This window comes from Esox lucius, chromosome 13 (genome assembly GCF_011004845.1).
Source record: "Esox lucius isolate fEsoLuc1 chromosome 13, fEsoLuc1.pri, whole genome shotgun sequence".
Lineage (NCBI taxonomy): Eukaryota > Metazoa > Chordata > Actinopteri > Esociformes > Esocidae > Esox > Esox lucius.
Genome location: NC_047581.1, coordinates 6,205,296 through 6,223,812, shown reverse-complemented (window position 1 = coordinate 6,223,812; position 18,517 = coordinate 6,205,296). Strand labels below are relative to the sequence as shown.

Genomic DNA, 18,517 nt, shown 5'->3' with positions numbered 1-18,517 from the left:
ACAATTTACAACACATTATTCCCATCAAATTTTACCTGCCAGATATGAAAAACAACTGGCCAGATTTTTGTCAAGTATTTTTGTCACTCTGGCATATGTGAAGTTATTTTGCTAATTAAAATAAAATGTAACTTGACAGCTACTTTAATTGTACCTAATGGGTATTAAGTACCTTTGCCACCCTTACAACCGCTAGAATCACAATACATTCGGGGCTTAGCCCATCCCCCCAATGCCCACCCGCCACACCTAGGAGAGAAAGTATAGGGTTTTTAATGTGAGTCAGAGTCCAGGTCCTTTGTACTTTGTTCACAAGTTGGGTCACAAGTCCCTCGGTTGTGCCAAAGGTTGCTGTCTGTGGAAATAATTAAAATATGTTACCAAATATTGATAACGAGGTCAAAATCAAATATGTCAATTAAGAAACCATGTGGAATAAGTGGATCCAAAAAACAGATGAAAATGTATTTCTTGCATCTGAACCAAAGTATATATTTTTATGATCTTAAAATCTTGTCAAATAAATGAAATAATAGACTGACTATAGACTAGCACAATGTTTCTCAAACCCAAGCACAGTGTTTCTGTCAGGCTTCATATAAAGGAGTGGGGCAGAGGAGTCAAACGAAGGAGCGTTTATTTTTAACCTTGCTGGCACGAGGCAAATAACTTGACCAAACATTAATGGTCACAAAATACTACTGGGATAATGACATGATGGGAATCAGGTGTGAGTGATTGACAAGTCATGAGTGGTTGATGGATGATAGACGGGGCGGTGGTGACAGAAAGTGATGCCAAACACAGAAGCCTGGCTGTAACGGTGAGGAGAGGCAGCAGATGGTGCAGTCGTCACTGTTTCTTCAAAAACCATAGACTTGAAATCAAATTTCAATTTGGTTTAAGTACATAAAAGTGTTATTTAGGTGTTTATTATAATTCATAGGTTCTACCCCTTAGGGAGTTTTTTGGCCCATCAGTATTGTTTTGTTGCTTACTGTTGCTTACTGTTTGGGGTTTTGTGCTGGTTATAAGCGCTTTTTGAAAACTGTTGATGTAAAGAGGGTTTTAAAAAACACATTTGATTTGATTAATTATTATGAGTGTAGACCAAAGGTCAAATATTATTTTTTTAATCCCATAATTGTATCCAATAGCCCCAATGACTCCTAAAATGTAAATAAATTCTCACGCAAGCTGTCCGCAGAGGAATAAGGCCATTCTCTTCTGGTCCATGGCACAAACGTTTGAGACACTGGATTGCAGAGGCACCATGGGTTTTATATGATGGATGGATGGGTGGATGACATGAGGGCAGGCAAATAGTCTACCGGTTAGAGCATCTGATCAGTGAACCAAAAAGTTATAGATCTATTCTCTGATTCAGTCCTGAAACAAGGCATTTAACCCTAATTTACTCTCCAATTCATTACTGTAAATTACAATATGTTCAATGCGTTCAATCAACTGGTAAATTAAGGGTGAAACAAGAAATGAGCACGTTTTCAGCGTTAGGTTCTCAAGAGATTACATCGGCATAGCAAGGGATGTAAAAACAAACGAAAGGCTCAATTCTTATGATTATTCCTATAGGAAGTTAGTAGATACTAGTAACCGTATTACTGGCTAATAAGCTGTTAAAACTATGCTATGGTAAACTTATTAAGAAACGTTAGTCAGTTTCTTAATGACTGCTGAAACGTGTAATGCTGTGGCGTAATGGTTAAAGACAGTGCCTCTCATGTGGAAGACCTAAGTTAGAATCTATTGATAGCAACAACATTTATTAATTATTCCTGGTAGATTCCACGATTCTCTCGTCTTTTAACTTGATTAAAAAGTTAGTTATCGCCTTAATTGATAGTTATTGTATAAACGTCATTCACCTATGAAAGTAAAAAGTATGTTGTTTTGCCATGAAAGAAAAACATGTTCTTATGCCATGAAATGAAATAGCTTTGGCAGACTCTCTAGCAATTGTTCAATTCTTATGACTATTCCAGTAAGTTAGTAGATACCGTAAAGCTTATTACTGGCTAATACACTTTTAAAACGGCCAGTGGCAAACGCAATACATAGACGCTATTTGTGGTGGAGGTGAACTTAGTAAGAAAGGTTGTCATTCACGAATAGCCAATTAACTATTAAAGAGGATTTGTTTAGGATAGGGACAAGAGGCTATACTGACACCTAACAAATGTACAGCTTTGTGATGTAGTGGTTAACGACACAACCTTGGGTGACCACGTGGGTGACCTGGGTTTGAATCTTGAAGTGGCAATATTTTCTATTGTGAGCCGCTGAACTAGGATTGCCTGGTTTCTTGTTTCTTTTTAACAATGCATCCATTAGAATGTTTTGAATGATAATTAATCTTTTAAAAAGAATAACTATTGGTGTTTCAATTGGAAAAAGTTAGATTTTGGACTGAAAAGAATTCAGCAACACTACTGTGATAGTAACAAACATTTACTTACTCTGACAGTACCCAAATTCTTAATAACGTGTCCTGAGTAGTGGTCATGATGTGTATTGAAAGAGTTACTACCATAGATAATAGAACGTATCTATGGTTACTACCAACTAGGCTTTGGTAGTAACCAAATTGACACCACTCATTCAAAGTTGTTGGTATTGAATCTAGTTTTCAAAACCTGAGAGTCAGTCAATTGTTTGTGATGTAACAATACCGGTTTCTTTTAATAACACATGATCTTTCGACACCTGGTGTCACGGGACCAAAAGTGTTTCAGGAACATGACTCGGAAAAAAAATTCCGATGCAGTGAGCATCGATCAGAAAGGCATTGAGCATGAGTGTTGAGCAGTACACTGTACACTGTACAGCATCTCTAGAGCTCAGTTACAGCTCAGCCACAAAATGGAAGACCACGCAAACTCACAGAGCGGGGTCGTCAAGTACTGAAGCGCATTAAAATAAATCTCATACCATCTGTTGCATCACTCACCACAGAGTTCCATACTGTATCTGGAACTTAATGAAATGGGTTTCCTTAGCCGAGCAGCTGTACGCAAGCCTCACGTCAGCATGTGCAATGCCAAGCATCAGCTGGAATGGTGTAAAGCATGTCGCTACTGGAGTGAAAACGTGTTCTCTGGAGTTATGAATCATGCTTGGTATCTGGCAGTCTGATGGGTGGGGCAGATGCCAGGACAACGCTACCTACCGGAATGCATAGTGCCTACTGTAAAGTTTGGTGTTGGAGGGATAATGGTCTGGGGCTGTGTTTCAGGGTATGGGCTAAGCCCCTCCAACCTCACAAAGGCTATTTTGGCTAAATGGGCACAAATTCCCACAGAGATACTCCAAAATCTTGTGTTAAGCCTACTAATGCCCATAGTTTGGAATACTGATTCATATTAATCTTGAGGAAAGCGTATTAATGCCCATGGTTTTGAATGGGATGTCCCACAAGCTCATAGGTGTGATGGTCGGGTGTCCACATTTTGGCAATATAGTGCATGTCCCGTCCACCATTCCTTAAACCTAACCCTATTTGAAGGTTCAGTTGGCAGTGTCCCTGCTCGGTAGCCATGGCATTCGTGCAGCTTTTACTCATAGCCTCCTCCCCTTCCCGCACATAAATACAGGGAGGCATGGCTTAATTTATCAGGCCCCCTGTGACATTTAAAGGAGCACCACGCACACCTAACCAGGGCCGTTGTCCCGAATCCTGGGCACTGTGACAAAATATATACCTGGGCCCCTGTCCCTCCAACTATACAAGACATTCATACTAGTACAAAATCAGAATGTTGTAGTGTTATTGTCTACCACGATCAGTTTTCTGATTTTTGCATGCTGTTGTGTTATAGAGCTCTCTCTGTTACGTAATACCTATGCCAAGCTTTTTCATCCACAACTATACTGAACAAAAATATAAACACAAGTTACAGTACATATATGGAAATCAGTGAAATTAATATACTGAACAAAAATATAGATACTATGTACAGTGTAGGCCCCCTTTTTCATAAGGAATATCTATACCCAGTAATAAGAAATGTATAGATTAACGTCTGTTAAAGTATTTCATAATATCTGAATGGTAACCTAGGAAGTCATTAAAGTCATTCAAATTGTTCAGTGGAAATGTCTGTCATTTTCTAATAAAATAAATAAAACATACATAATGCAACTTTAACACACCGATTATCATTTTATGCAATTCCATAAATCAATGTTTCAAATAACTACATATTGTGGACATAATGTGGTCATTTCTTTAATCAAATGTCTCTCTATAGAAAGAAGGGCAAGACTGTTTAATTTGTTTGGGACATTGTGGAGCAAAGATTTGTGAAACATTTTTGCTTGCTGAATGCACGTTCTTCATCAGCAACTGTAGCAGTAAGACTGCAGCACACTACAAACCTCTCCAAAAATACTCTCAAGCTGCATCTTAAAGATGCCATTCAGTAGGTCAAGGGGAGATAGGCTTTCTACACATTATTTGGATAGCTATAGACTCACCTCCAATATTCTCAGATTCAGAAAGTGGAGCTTCACTGGCATCACTAATCCTAGAAGAATCTGGTCTGAATAAGGCCAGGATTGGGACATATTAACTACTAGCTGTGGTGGTTCGCTAGTGTGCAGGACTAGTTACTTTGCCCAAAACATTCATCCAGTGCAGGACAGCATAAAATGAGAATCCCAGACGGTGAGTAATGGGTAAATTGAGGTTGTATATTTTCCTTAATTTTTCTTAACAGGTTGACATATGGTGACAGGACAGAGACACGGAGCCTTTACAACGCCACGCAGTTGCAACGAGACACGCAGGGTAACAAAACATAAATCAAAACCAACACCCAAAAGGTAGTACCGCAGGTACTCTGTGGCCCATTTTATCACAAGGGCTTCCTGCTTCACCGTCGCGTAATTACGCTAACTGAGTGTCAGCTCCCTACAAAAAGGACAGGGTGGGCCTCCTCCCCTTTCCCTTGGGAGAGCACCGCCCCTATCGCCATCTCAGAAGCGTCTGTGGAGAGATGCCATTTTTAATACGGGCTCACTACACAAGATGGTTTGAGCCTCTGAAAGGCCTCTTCGACCTGGGCATTCCACCGGACTTGGGTGGGCTCAGCCTTCCTCATCAGTTCTGTGAGCAGGGCAGCAATGCCCACGTAGTAGGGCACAAATCTCCAGTAGTAGCCTGTGAGGCCCAAGAATGCTCGTACTCCCTTTTTGTCTCTTGGGTGGGGCCACTCCCTCACTGACCTGGTCTTCTCCTGTTGGGCTTGATCAACCCACGGCCAATGGTGTACCCTATGTACTCGGCCTCATCTAGGTCTAGGTGACACTTGGCTTGGTTGGCCGTCAGTCCCGCCGCCTCTAGGCTCGCAAGGACTGCTTGTAGCTTCCGAAGGTGGTCTCCCAGTCGTCTGCATGAATGATGATGTCGTCAATGTATGCTGCTGCATACTCCTGAGCGAAAGTGGCCTTCGCTAGTCGCTCTATCATTGTTGCACTGTGAGCTTAGTCCCCAAGTGGACCTCGATTGGGGCAGGCCGCTGTGCCCCCATACAGCGCCGGCACTCCTCGTTCCTGATAAGCTTTCAACAGGTTAATGTGATGAATCTGCTCTGGCTTGCTCCTACCGGGCTGTTTTACCCTGTAGTTCACCGGGGAGTCTTGTGCCACTACTTCATATGGGCCCTGCCACTGGGCCAGCAGGTAATGCTTCGATGTAGAGACTAACAACAACACCTCATCCCTGGGCTGGAACTGTCACGGCTGGGCTGTCCTGTCATAAGCCCTGGCCTGGGTGGCTTGTGCCTTTGCCATATGTTCCCGGACCACCGGCCACACTGTAGCCATCCTGTCCCTCATTAGAACTACGTGGTTCAAACGGTGAGAAGCCTACGGATGCCTGGGGGACCTCCCCCAGACACCACTGTCAGAGGTGGTTATAAGCTTCAAAATGACGTTAATACATGTGTATTAACTCCCCCAACTGATCTTGATAGAACATATTAACATACGGTTTGTTCTTGGTTTTCAACGCAGGCAATGTCATGTAACTAGCTATGACTTACAACTAATGTTATTAGGCTAGTGCTTGCTAACGGGTGTGCCTGCCGCCACATAATGATAGTTACTGTACTGTTGCTGCCCATCTCTCAAATCCTTGGATTTAGTGGTGAAAAAACGTGTTAACCCTAGTTGAACAACATTTCATCTGTTTTCTCTAGCCTTTTACTATTTTCTGTGCAGCAGATTTCCACTTAGTGTGCGACATTCTGCCCTCTTCCAGTTGCGGACAACTATCCAGCCTTCCAGTCAAATTGCGTCTCACTCGTTCGCACTGTACAATACTTTTTTCCAGGTGGGAACCAAAAGTTGGAGCAGACCATTTATTAGAGCGGGGTGGAGGATGCCCGGAGAGGTATCTAACCATTACATCTAGAGAAAGTGAATTCAATATTTATCAGCAACTGCATTATTTTGGTTCAAAATATTTATTTAAGTGACAAATAATCATTACTGACATGTGAAAACCCACACAGTAATAAGCCCCCGCCAAGCCATGGGCCCTGTGAATCATATCCACCATATCCACCCTGCAGCTAACCCCTGGAGTGGCTGCTGTAGAGCCCTCCCCTGGCGGGTTACTGATCCATCACACTACCTATAAACCTCCTAGCACACGAAGGCAATTTGAATTGGCTATACTCACCTGGGAAATGGGTTCAGTGTTTTAGAATAAATGAAAATGACTAGGTTATTTTATTATACCCTTATTACTTTACCTGAAAATCAATAAACAAAGCTTTCTTCACCCATGCAGCAAAACATACTTTGAAAATGACCTTTCCGATCAATCCTACATTTTGGCAATGTAATTTATAGGGTTGCCACTAACAGTCACCTGAATACACTGTGGATGTGGCCTTGTACCAAAGGAGGCACTTGTTTGTAAAAAAGAAAGAAATGTTATAGTCATCTGAATATGTTATTTGAGGTGATTCAACCTGGATTGGACTCTGATCATTTGAAGAAAATTTGTCTTGACTTTAATCTGAGTCAACTAATCTCTAAATCTACAAGGATTAGTGTTTGGAAAAAAAAAGCAAATTCCTAACTGATTGACCTAATTCTTACAAATAGTCCATATCCAATGGTGACTTTACAAATCACATTATTGATCTCTGTGTTCATTGTATGTATTAGAGATAACATTCTGAGACACGTACATTTCTAAATTGTCTCACCATAGACATTTCTTGAGGGTATATATTTCTTAGAATTGTCCTGTTTTTGTTAACCCTGATTAGTTAGTTTACTGCTACTTCACATCCCAGCTTCCAGTTAGCTTGATAAAAGATCAGTCAAACTTCAATTTAATTAAACAACTTTCTACTTGTTATGTGTAAGAAGCCTTATTGAAGATTGATGTAAAAAACTTTACAGAATGGCTTAATCCTTTCTATCTGTTTTTCTGCAACATCTGATTGAGGAATGTTTAACACAAAGGTTGAATACGGTGTGCTGGGCACAAAGGGAATCTAACTGGGACTAATTCTTTAAAATAACTTTTTCAAACATTTTACTTAGTTAATCCCGGGGACAGTTGGAACCGTGATCGGGTGGATCCGTGATCCACCTGTGCAGGGCAAACCTCTCCAGCATGCCTGTGGCAACTGAGTATTAGCCCGCCCATGAGTTGTCACGCGGAATTGCAGTTAGGGCATGATCTGTTCTGAAATAAACCATTATCTTTCCCACCCGACCAGATATGCATGAATAAAAAAATTAACATGTACAGAATTATATCCTTGCAGCAAGTCTCATCAATTAGTAGAACAATATTGGCTAAAATGGCAACTTACTGTAAGCTAGGCAACTTACTGTAAGCTACACATCCTTAAAATAACGTAATGAAGAAACCTTAAATGTTTGCAATCATCGTTGTCACGACGTAATGATAATGATTGCTACTACCTGCTAGTTTAATTGTGTTGACATTCCTTTATGTACTGTACTTTTGTCAGTTTTTGTCCAAAATATTGAGTAATTGAAACTAACAGTTTATACTCGCGAAGGGCTGGAGTCTTAAAAAAAGTAAATTTGTATAACAATTTGATAATTTTTCTTCCACGCCAAATCGTTTTCGGTGGCTACACATCTGCAGTAGATTTAGAGGGTAGCTGGGTGCCATTCAATAAAGAAATAAAATAAACCTGTCCCTTACATTTTTTATTTAAAACCCAATTATGATATCATTAAAATGTTGAATTTAACAACGATAACATTTTTTCACATCAGATATTTTTCAGAGCTGATCTCATTTCCTCAAAATACCAGTAGTTGAAACTTTTGTCTGTCTGTTAAACGCGGCCTTCGTGTGGGCATTCTGGTTTCCACAAGGTAACACAGCAAAACGATCTTTTGCTGTAATAATTGAAGACGCTCGTCATTCTCCTTAGCAGTACGGGGCGGTCTTTTAAATTTCGACGTCACTGATTCGACCTCCTCTCACACATGTTGAGGAGAGCAGATCTGGTCCACTGTTGTCTGGCATAAGAGCGAGAATTCTAGCTTCGATTGCAACTTCGAGACAGTACAAGTGGTCATTTTTATGGTCAAATGATTGCAATTTAAAGGAACGAAAACACATGCACGGGAGGTTGCTCAGACATTGGGTAGCGAATCTCCACGACCATCATCATCTCAAGTGTGGGTAACGTACCGTAGCTTTCATCACTGCTGGATTGTTAGCTACTACTGCTAGCTTGTTCAGTATGCATTGCAGTTCTGTTATCAGTGTTGTTACCTCGTCTCTTGCATGAACCAACTACGTCTTACAACATTTGCGTGGTTTGAATATCATCATTATTATTTTGGACTAGCTAACAGCTAGCTTTGCTACTAGGTACACACCGGGTCTCCAACTATGGGCTCGAACCTTGTTGCCATCAGCAACATAGTACCGTAGTAGTCACACGTATCACTGTCCCTAGGAAATATATTTATCAAATTAGCTACGCGTATCCCCTACCACCTCGCTAAGACTGGCTAGCCAGGTTTGCTACACATACTGGGGGTGTGTGCATGACGTGGAAGGATGCTAGCTATCCGTAGCTGTGTTGCTTTGGTCTGACCGCTGCGCTGCTGTCAGTTCACTGGTGTTTGTTCTCTGGTGTTTGATCAAGAAAACGAGATATTATTGATCAATTATTTGATAACCTCGGCACCCAGAACTAACCAACGAGCTTTCTAAATTTTATCTGTATTATTCGTACATGAAACAATTTGCCTTTAATTATTGTTACTACGATGTGAAGAATTGTATGCACGGAAAGACACAACTGTACCGCTTTTTCACTGTAGTTGTACTCTTGGCAGGGTTGTGCTAGTTTACATTAATAATGTGCGCCTGACGTGTTGTTTGAATTGTCATTGTTTGCGACATTTGGCTCTCATTTTAATCGTTATACTTTAACTGTATTTTGCCAACCAGTGGTTTTGGGTCTGTTCGAAATGTAGAATTCGCAACATTTAATTTATACCTATAGTTCAGTTATTGACTACACTTAACAAGAAGCAGCCTTTAAATGTTATTTAAATTATATTATAATTGTTACATCATTTCAATGTTTATTGTCTATTGTTAATGTCTGTTGTTGCCAATATGGACAAAAAATTTATGATGATAAATAGAAAAATCTGCTCAGCTAGTACTCTTTGAAGTAATTTTACTAGTTTGATTGTTGTTGATACATTTTCCCATTTATAATCACCCAGATTAGCCTACACATTTCTCTAGTCTACAGGCTACTTATCTCAGTGAATCTGCAAAACACCTGCAATAAGTGGTTGATGTTGTCTGTGTAGATCATTTGTTTTATAGCCCCAGCTCTAGTTACCAATACTATATACAATATGTTCATGAAACATATTTAAAACTCCACCTATGATTACAGTAGTTTGGGAATATTCTAAGAATTGTGTATATCTGTAATGTCTAATAATTCTCTTAACATGGTGCTAGAAACCATTTCTGATCCTGAGCACCAAAATACTATTTAAAATACTGTGAATGGAGGAATAATGGGAAAGCAAATGCTGCTTTACAAGTTGATGAACTTGCTATCCTACATAGCAGAGAAGTAGGCGAAAAATGCCTTTGAAGGATTTAGTAATAGAGAGCACTAACTTGTTGATGCCCATTCAGTGTTGTTCACACCCAACTTTGCCTTAAACATACCCATTCCTTCCAGAATCAATTTCTTAATGCATGACCAGCTATCAGCATAGTCCATGACACTGTTGTCAGTGCCAATTATGACTAGTCAGGATAAATCCAGTCTTGCTCCTGATGTATTTTAAGGCTTTCTCCTTGGATTCATCATGAACTGCTCATAAATGTCAACTAGACTGTACGCATTGCATGTGTGACCGTTGGAGAGTACATTAACACATGCATGTCATTCAGTTATTTGATCAAAAGTGTTTCTGTATTTAAATGCTCAAAGTGCTCCTAGTGCTACCATCCCAAATACACTTGGTGTGCTACAAGTGCCCATCTCCCTTTTACTCATGGTTTACACAAGCATTCTAACCCACGTAGGTCAGTAAAAGGTTATTTAGGGGAGGGATGATTCACAGATATGTAGATTATTTAGGGGAAGGATATCTGTGGATTAGTCCTTGGAGTAGAGGAACAGTTGATTTTGTATGACTCCACAAGTCAGCATTCTACAAAGATCCAGCACAATTATCGAATAGACTAAATAATTGAAATTAAACATGTTCATGAAATATATTTTGAGTGAAGGCCCCAGCCAACTACATCAACATTTGTAATTTGTTTGCAGAAATTACATGCCTTCTGTATATTCAAGAACAGAGATATCTCTCCTTCAGATATGATAAACTGGAGACGTAACATAAAAGTCGCCCTACAAATTATATTAATGATAACAATTGTTTGAAATGCTTCAATTGTGTCACTTTGTTGACCTGGAAAAGTCTGTATGCCCTCTATTGAAATCAATTGGATATCATAGTAGTCACAAACGACAGGAGCCGTACAGTAGAAAACAGTACAGTGAAGTTGATTATTAAACTAGTTCTATGGATCATGGATGTTGAGCAGCATTCCTAACTGTGCTGTATTGACTGGCACAGACACCCCTGCCAGCTAATAGTTGCATTGGAAATATTATCACTAATGCCTCCATAAGAATTTCCTCAGGTTCACATTGCTGTCTGTGTAATGTATTGTATGCCAATAGCCAATACCACAATTTCAATACTGATGTTTTGACCATTTCTGTATAGCATAACTTGTGGTAAATAGCCTATGTATTCTGGCATACATTTAAATAAACCAGTAAAAAATTAGGCAAGCTTAGTTCAGCAGGCCCTCAGGTAGAAGTGACCGGTGAGCCAGGGAGGTGATTTGAAAAGCAGTTATGTACCTAGGCCACCTTTCTTGTGAGAAGTGGTCAGGACTTGTGATGTTGTATGTGATCAGCATGTGTGGATGGGCCTGCAGTTTATTCTATAACACGCTGATAATTCAGGAACCTATGCAAGGGTCCTATTTGTGGATTTTAGCTCCACATTTAACGTCTTCACACCATAACCTCTGGGAAACATTAAGCCAGGACTTTCTGTTCATTTCTGGAACATGATTTTAATTCATGGCTACAATACCATTGTTGATAGGGTATTGCAATATAATTGAAAGGGTTGACTGTGTTATAAAGGCAAAGGGTAATTGCATAACATTAGCAAGCCTGGGGTTCTAACCTAGGAAATTGCACATAGAGTCCACGTTAAGTACCAGAAAAGCAGGCTGTGGATTCCCATCTACAACGTTGTGCACGCAATCAATGTCTGTTATGCTGCTGAACAACGTGTAGTTAATATGCAGAATTTCATACCGAGTACAATGTAGAACAGGAAACTTTGATTTTATTCAACTAGATTGAACTGCGTATTCAACCTTTAAGCCATGCCTTTCTGTTCATCATTCTGCAGATTAATGTGAATCTATTTCATAGTTAGGTTGAGTAGGAGACCATAATTGTAAAACAGTGATTTCACCATGTAAGGTACAGTAGATATAAAAAGTCTACACACCCCTGTTAAAATGCCAGGTTTTTGTGATGTAAAAGAATGAGACAAATCATGTCAGAACTTTTTCCACTTTTAATGTGACCTATAATGTGAACAATTCAATTGAAAAACAAACTGAAATCTTCGAGGGGGAAAAATAAAAACCTTACAATAACATGGTTGCGTAGGTGTGCACAACTGAATGAATAGCTTAACAGCATAGTGAATAAACTGCTTTGAGAAAGGGAATGGAAGTTTTATTTCTTCTAGCCACAACCAAAGTACTGTAGGCCGCCTTTCCTGTAACGACCGGTGTGCAGCTCAACTGTCCCGCATGATTACATACCGATAGTGTTATTTAACACTTTAATTTAGCGTCATGAAGACCCAAGCAGTGTTCCATAATGGTGGAATTTAGCTCTGCATTTCAAAGGCCTGTAAACTGTACCACATCTGTCGTGAATTTCCTGCCTCCACGGACAGTTCAGCCGATGCTTTTGGTTTGCTTGGTTTACTGTATGCAGCTACTGATGCTTGTCAGCTTATCCTCAACATATCTTTCTTGTCCCTGGCCAGATTGGATAACCAGTCTACTGGGTGGCAGTCTGTCTCTAGCCACTACAATATTTACATTTGGGTAGTCAGTCACTCAAAGAAATTCACTCTCTTTGACCAACTCCGCTTACTTTCTCGGCAAAAATGTTGCGTCTGATGCTTCTAATTTCAGCAAATCCAAATTCAATCCGTTTCTGGTCACTTAGAAATGTCCTTGTTTTCCATGAAAACATACTTGAAATGAGTTTGAATTGGAAATATAGCGAAATGAATAGGAAATATCGTAATTGACAAGGTTAGAAATACTTTTTAATTGACAATTGTGTCCTTCAAAGTGCTTTTGTCAAAGAATCCTCCATTTGCACCAATTACAGCCTTACAGACTTTTGACTAGTTGTCAATTTGTTGAGGTAATCTGATGAGATTTCAATCCATTCTTCTTGAAGCACCTCTAACAAATTTCATTGCTTTGATGGGCACTTCTTACATACCATACTTTCAAGCTGCTCCCACAGCTCAATAGGGTTGAGATCCGGTGACTGTGCTGTCCACTCCATTATAGACAGAATAACAGCTTACTGCGTCTTCCCTAAATAGATCTTGCATAGTTTGGAGCTGTGCTTTGGGCCATTGTCCTGTTGTAGGAAAAATGGCTACACTTAAGTGCTGTCCGCAGGGTATTGCATGGCGTTGCTAAATGGAGTGATAGCCTTCTTTCTTCAATATCCCTTTTACCCTGTGCAAATCTCCCATTTCATGACTACCAGAGCACCCCCAGACCATCACATTGCCTCCACCATGCTTGACAGATGGTATCAGGCACTCGTCCGGCATCTTTTCATTTGTTCTTTGTTTGACTAATGTTCTTCTTTATGATCTGAATACTTCAAACCTATCTGTCCAAACAAATTTTTCCAATCTTCCTCTGTCTATTGTCTGTTCTTTTGCTTTTTACTGGCTAGTCTGAGAGATGGCCTTTTCTTTGCAACTCTGCCTAGAAGGCCCGCATCCTGGATTTGCCTATTCACTGTGGATGCTGAGACTTGTGTTTTGCGGATACTATTTAATGAAGCTGCCAGTTGAGGACCTGTGAGGCATCTGTTTCTCAAATTAGACATTCTAATATAATTGTCCTCTAGCTCAGTTGTGCACTGGGGCCTCCCACTTCTCTTTTCATTCTGGTTAGAAAGAAAGTTGTACAAGGTCTACAGTTTCTTGGCAATTTCTCGCATTGGAATAGCCTTCACCTCTCAGAACAAGAATAAATTGATGAGTATCAGAAGAAAGTTCTGAGTTTCTGGCCATTATGAGCCTGTAATTGAACACACTATTGCTGATGCTCCAGATACTCAACTAGTCTAAAGAAAGCCAATTTTATTGCTACTTTAATCAGCACAATGGATTACAGCTGTGTTGACATACTTGCAAAAGGGTGTTCTAATGATCAATTTTCCTTTTAAAATGTTGAACTTGGATTAGCACACACAAAATGCCATTGAAACACAGCACTGATGGTTGCAGATAATGGACCTCTGTACCCCTAAGTATATCTTCCATTAAAAATCAGCTGCTTCTTGCTACAAATAGTCATTTAACAATGTCTACACTTTATTTCTGATCAATTTCAAAGTGACCCCAAACTTCTGAATGGTAGTGTACATACTACTGTTGTATTAATAACAATAGAATCACAAATATAAGTATGATAATGAATGGAACATTTATAAATCATATGGTAATAGCCAATACTGATTGTTCATTTTTTGCCTATAATTGCCTAAAACCGAGTGGTGGCCGATATATTGGGCATCCCACATTTATTTACTCGCATGTTATATCTTGTTTCTAGTCTAGCATTTACTTTGATGTTTTTATTGCCTAAATGCAGAAGATTAGTTTCACTTTCTATTTGCCAACTCCCCAGTCTGTATAGCAGAGGACAGTTCAATATTATAGAGCTGTGGTTTTCAAGTAGTCTCTCCTGCATCTACATTTTTTGGGCCATGAACCAACATCTGAAACCCACTAGAGTAGAACACGGAGTAGAATGCAGTATGAGGGGTTGTTGTATATGGTCAATACCACACTCTTTAGCCTACCATAATTACAGATTTGAACTACCTGTTTATAAGGTAATATACTCTCATCTGTTGTACTTAACTGGCTGTGGACCACTAGTGACAGAATTACCACATTGTGCCCAATGGTAATTCATATTACTGTTTATGGAGATGTCTTAGAGATGCGTTTCTAAGGCAAACACATTATACCCCACTGGTTAAGCTGGTGGCAGTATCCACCTCTTGAAACATTGTTTCCTTTCTCTTTTATGAGGTTAACAGTTGACCTACATCTGCCTAAGATTAGTATGTGTTTTTCAGGTATTGTCCAACCAAATTTGGTCTGTCTTGTTTAAGAGTTTTAGCTCATTAGGCAGTGTGTGGAATTATACAGAGAAAAAAAAATATATTCCTTCCTTTATTGTTAAACCATTCAGAATAGATGGCATCTAGGTATTACTGCCCCTAGCAACGGTATTAGTGTCAAAATTGTACAATACACTGATCAGCCATAACTATATGACCCCTGACTGGTGGAGTCAATAACACAGATAATCTCATTTTCAGTGGAACCTGTCCATGGGTGGAATATATTAGGCAGCAAGGGAACATTCTTTCCCCAAAGTTGATGGGTTAGAAGCAGGAAAAGTGGGCAAGCGTAAGGACTTGACTTTGACAAGGTCCAAATTGTGATGGCTAGATGACTGGGTCAGAGCATCTCCAAAACTGCAGCCCTTGTCGGGTGTTCCTGGTCTGCAGGGGCCAGTACTTATTAAAAGTGGTCCAAGGATGGAAAAGCGGTGAATACTGATTTGAATGCCAAAATATGTCCCAAACCATAGTACGCTGAAAAAAGTATACAAAAAGTGCCCGTATGGTCTACTATTTCTGATGCATTTTCAAAGTATGCATGTGTGCATGCTTTTTTAGGTAATATAGACCACAGCCCCTTGCCCAGTAAAAGAGGGGTTTGCATGATTCTCTTGTTTTCTCATTTCACAAAAAAGTCAGTTATTATCACCTATATTGCTATATTGATAGTTATTGCATCCATGCCATCTTTGCCTGCCCAGATAGAATCTGTGCCCCCCCCCCCCACACCAGTTTGTTTCCTTTAACACTGCAAATGGTTAATTAATTAGATATGACCCCCCCCCCATTGATTAAAAAAATGCCCCTTCAGTCATTTCATCCTGGAGCTGGTCCTCAATGTCATTCATATATGAAAGAACAACTAACATTGTAGTGCCATGAAATGAAATAGCTTTGTCAGTGTAAAGTTTGTCTTCAGTCTCTCTAGCATGGGACTATTCCAAGTAGTAAGATACTAACGGTATCTTAAACGGTACGAACATTAACATCACCCATGAGGTACGTATGTACGGAAGCGTATGTTTTAACTTAATTCAAATATTTATGCAATCCCACATTGCATTTTCATTTTCCACTTTTGCCTGCAATATTTTTGTCAATATGAAAATTTAAATGCAATCGAGATTTTCATTTTCATGTACTCACTTTATTTTTATTGATCCACTGTATAAATAAAAATTGGCATTTCAATTTCTAAGTCATGTCCCACTTTGTACGGAGGGATTTTGGGAACTTAATTCCATAAACATATACACCATGAAATAAATAAATAGGGAAATGTATAATTTAAATAAATAAAAGAATGAACAGAACATGTAACATTTAGTGGTGCATTCATACATTTTAGTGATTTTATTCCACAATTTCATAATTCACTATTTATATCATAGTTGCAGTCATTGTGAAATCTGTCATTATTGAATCTGTCACTTTCACCCATCAAATTTGGAGATGCGGGCTCTACTGAATACTGTATAGTATGCTCAAAGTTTACTTGCCACCAGTCAGTACCCTCCACGTTGACTAACTCGCTGCGGTTGCTATTGATGTCTAGTGACAATAAGTGGATGTGCTACATTTTTGGATTAATATTAGAATATAACTCCAGTATTAAAAATAATCAGCAATTCAATTTGAATAACATTATAAATGAAGATTGACAGCCCTATTGTGTTTTGTGCATGTTAAAGTGGCTTGCCTTCAGAGAATGACTGACAGGGCTGTAGAAAATGAAAATGCAATCGCATTACAATGTCATTTTCATTAAGATAGGAAATCAGCGTTAGAGCGTGGAAATTCAATTGCATTCACTTCACTTTTGAATTAATGTCTGAATTTTGTTAACCACGAAGCGGGGCATGACTTTGAAAATGAAATGCCAAATGGCTTTTCATAAAAAAATATATATATTGACAACGAATGTGAATACCAGAACATTAAAATTAAAATGGAAATACATTGATTGCATTTACATTGTTGTATTGGCTGAAATAAGACAGGCAAAAGTGGAAAATTAAAATGCAAGGTGGTTGTGCATTAACATTTGAATTAAGTTAACAATATGCTTCCATATGTGTATAGTATGTGATTTGAGATTTAGCCTAATTCATTACTTGTCCTAAATTAATATTTTTCTCAAAGTCCACTCACCAAAAGATTATCCTGAAGACACAGTAATTGTTTCCGCTCTGTCCCAGTCTGTAATTAACGTTATTAGCATTGTCTAAATACATGATTCGGATACGGTTCGTACTGCTATCACAAAGCTGCATTGCAAGTGGAAAACGTTTCTTAAAACCCTCCAAAGACAAGTGCTGTTTACCTCAAAGAACATGATGACAATGTTGTATTCCTAAAAATATATTTTTTTAGAGCCTTAGTTTTTCTAACCATAATACACAGATGATTTTGAACGAATAGAAGCTTGCCAGCAGCAAAAGGGGTCGATGGTGAACCAGTTAATCCCCAACCCTTGCCCAGAATATCCGGAGGCATTGTGGACTTTGTGTATTATAACATAGCATTCAGAAGTATTACTTACAATCTGTCATGTCTCCACGGGTTGAACTGTGTAACTTGATGGAATTGCAATCACCTTTAGCCCTCTTCTAAGTGAACGTGGGTCACAGTGTTCTGTAGAATGTTTCTTGCAAACTTTGTATGTCTCTGATGAAGTTGCTCCTTTGATTCTCCCACAATACGACTTTGGAGAGGCAGAGGTATTGTCCCATTTGCAGAGTGGGTAGAATTGAATTTCAACCCAAAATCTCTGGGAGCATGCAAACAGTGTGTTCAAGATGTGATCAAGCAGAAGTCCATCCAAAGGAAATCCAGGAGTTCAAAGTTTATTTATCAAATGGACTGAATAACACAGCATCAACCTGCACAATAAAATTCTTGTGACATGGCACACATCTACGTAGTAAGAATAAAAAAAATATATAAAGCAAAACAGAGCAACAAATATAGCAATAATACAGATTAGGATAAGCTAAATTTTAAACACGGAAGGCATGCTAGTATCAAAGAACGTTAGAAAGCTATCACAAACTCTTGAACGGGCTTAGTATTTTGGTGATTGGAGCACACGCACTCCACAAAAAAACTCCTAGAATGCTAGTTGTTCTATACAATCCTATCAGTAATTTGACCTGCCCAAGCCCATTTTAGCCCACACTCTGTCATTAAATATAGCCCAATTGAGCTCAACCGCCCCATCTGGCAACACTGGTGTGTATTGGAGTGGAATGAGCAGTGATGTATCCACGGTCCTGTCCATTAGCTATCTATTATTTTTATGAACTGAACATACACTCACCTAAAGGATTATTAGGAACACCTGTTCAATTTCTCATTAATGCAATTATCTAAACAACCAATCACATGGCAGTTGCTTCAATGCATTTAGGGGTGTGGTCCTGGTCAAGACAATCTCC

The 18,517-nt window shown here is 39.2% G+C and overlaps 1 protein-coding gene across 2 annotated transcripts in view; it reads left to right on the top strand.

The window, feature by feature from the left end:
• Positions 1-8,474: 8,474 nt before the first annotated feature.
• Positions 8,475-18,517, top strand: part of slc39a14 (solute carrier family 39 member 14) — a 37,915-nt gene continuing 27,872 nt past the window's right edge. Inside the window, exon 1 of one of the 2 annotated variants that reach the window (XM_010903380.3) lies at positions 8,475-8,703. The gene's annotated coding sequence lies outside the window, so the exon portion shown is untranslated. The remainder of the gene's footprint in view (positions 8,704-18,517) is intronic. The other variant, XM_010903379.3, reaches the window with a different exon arrangement.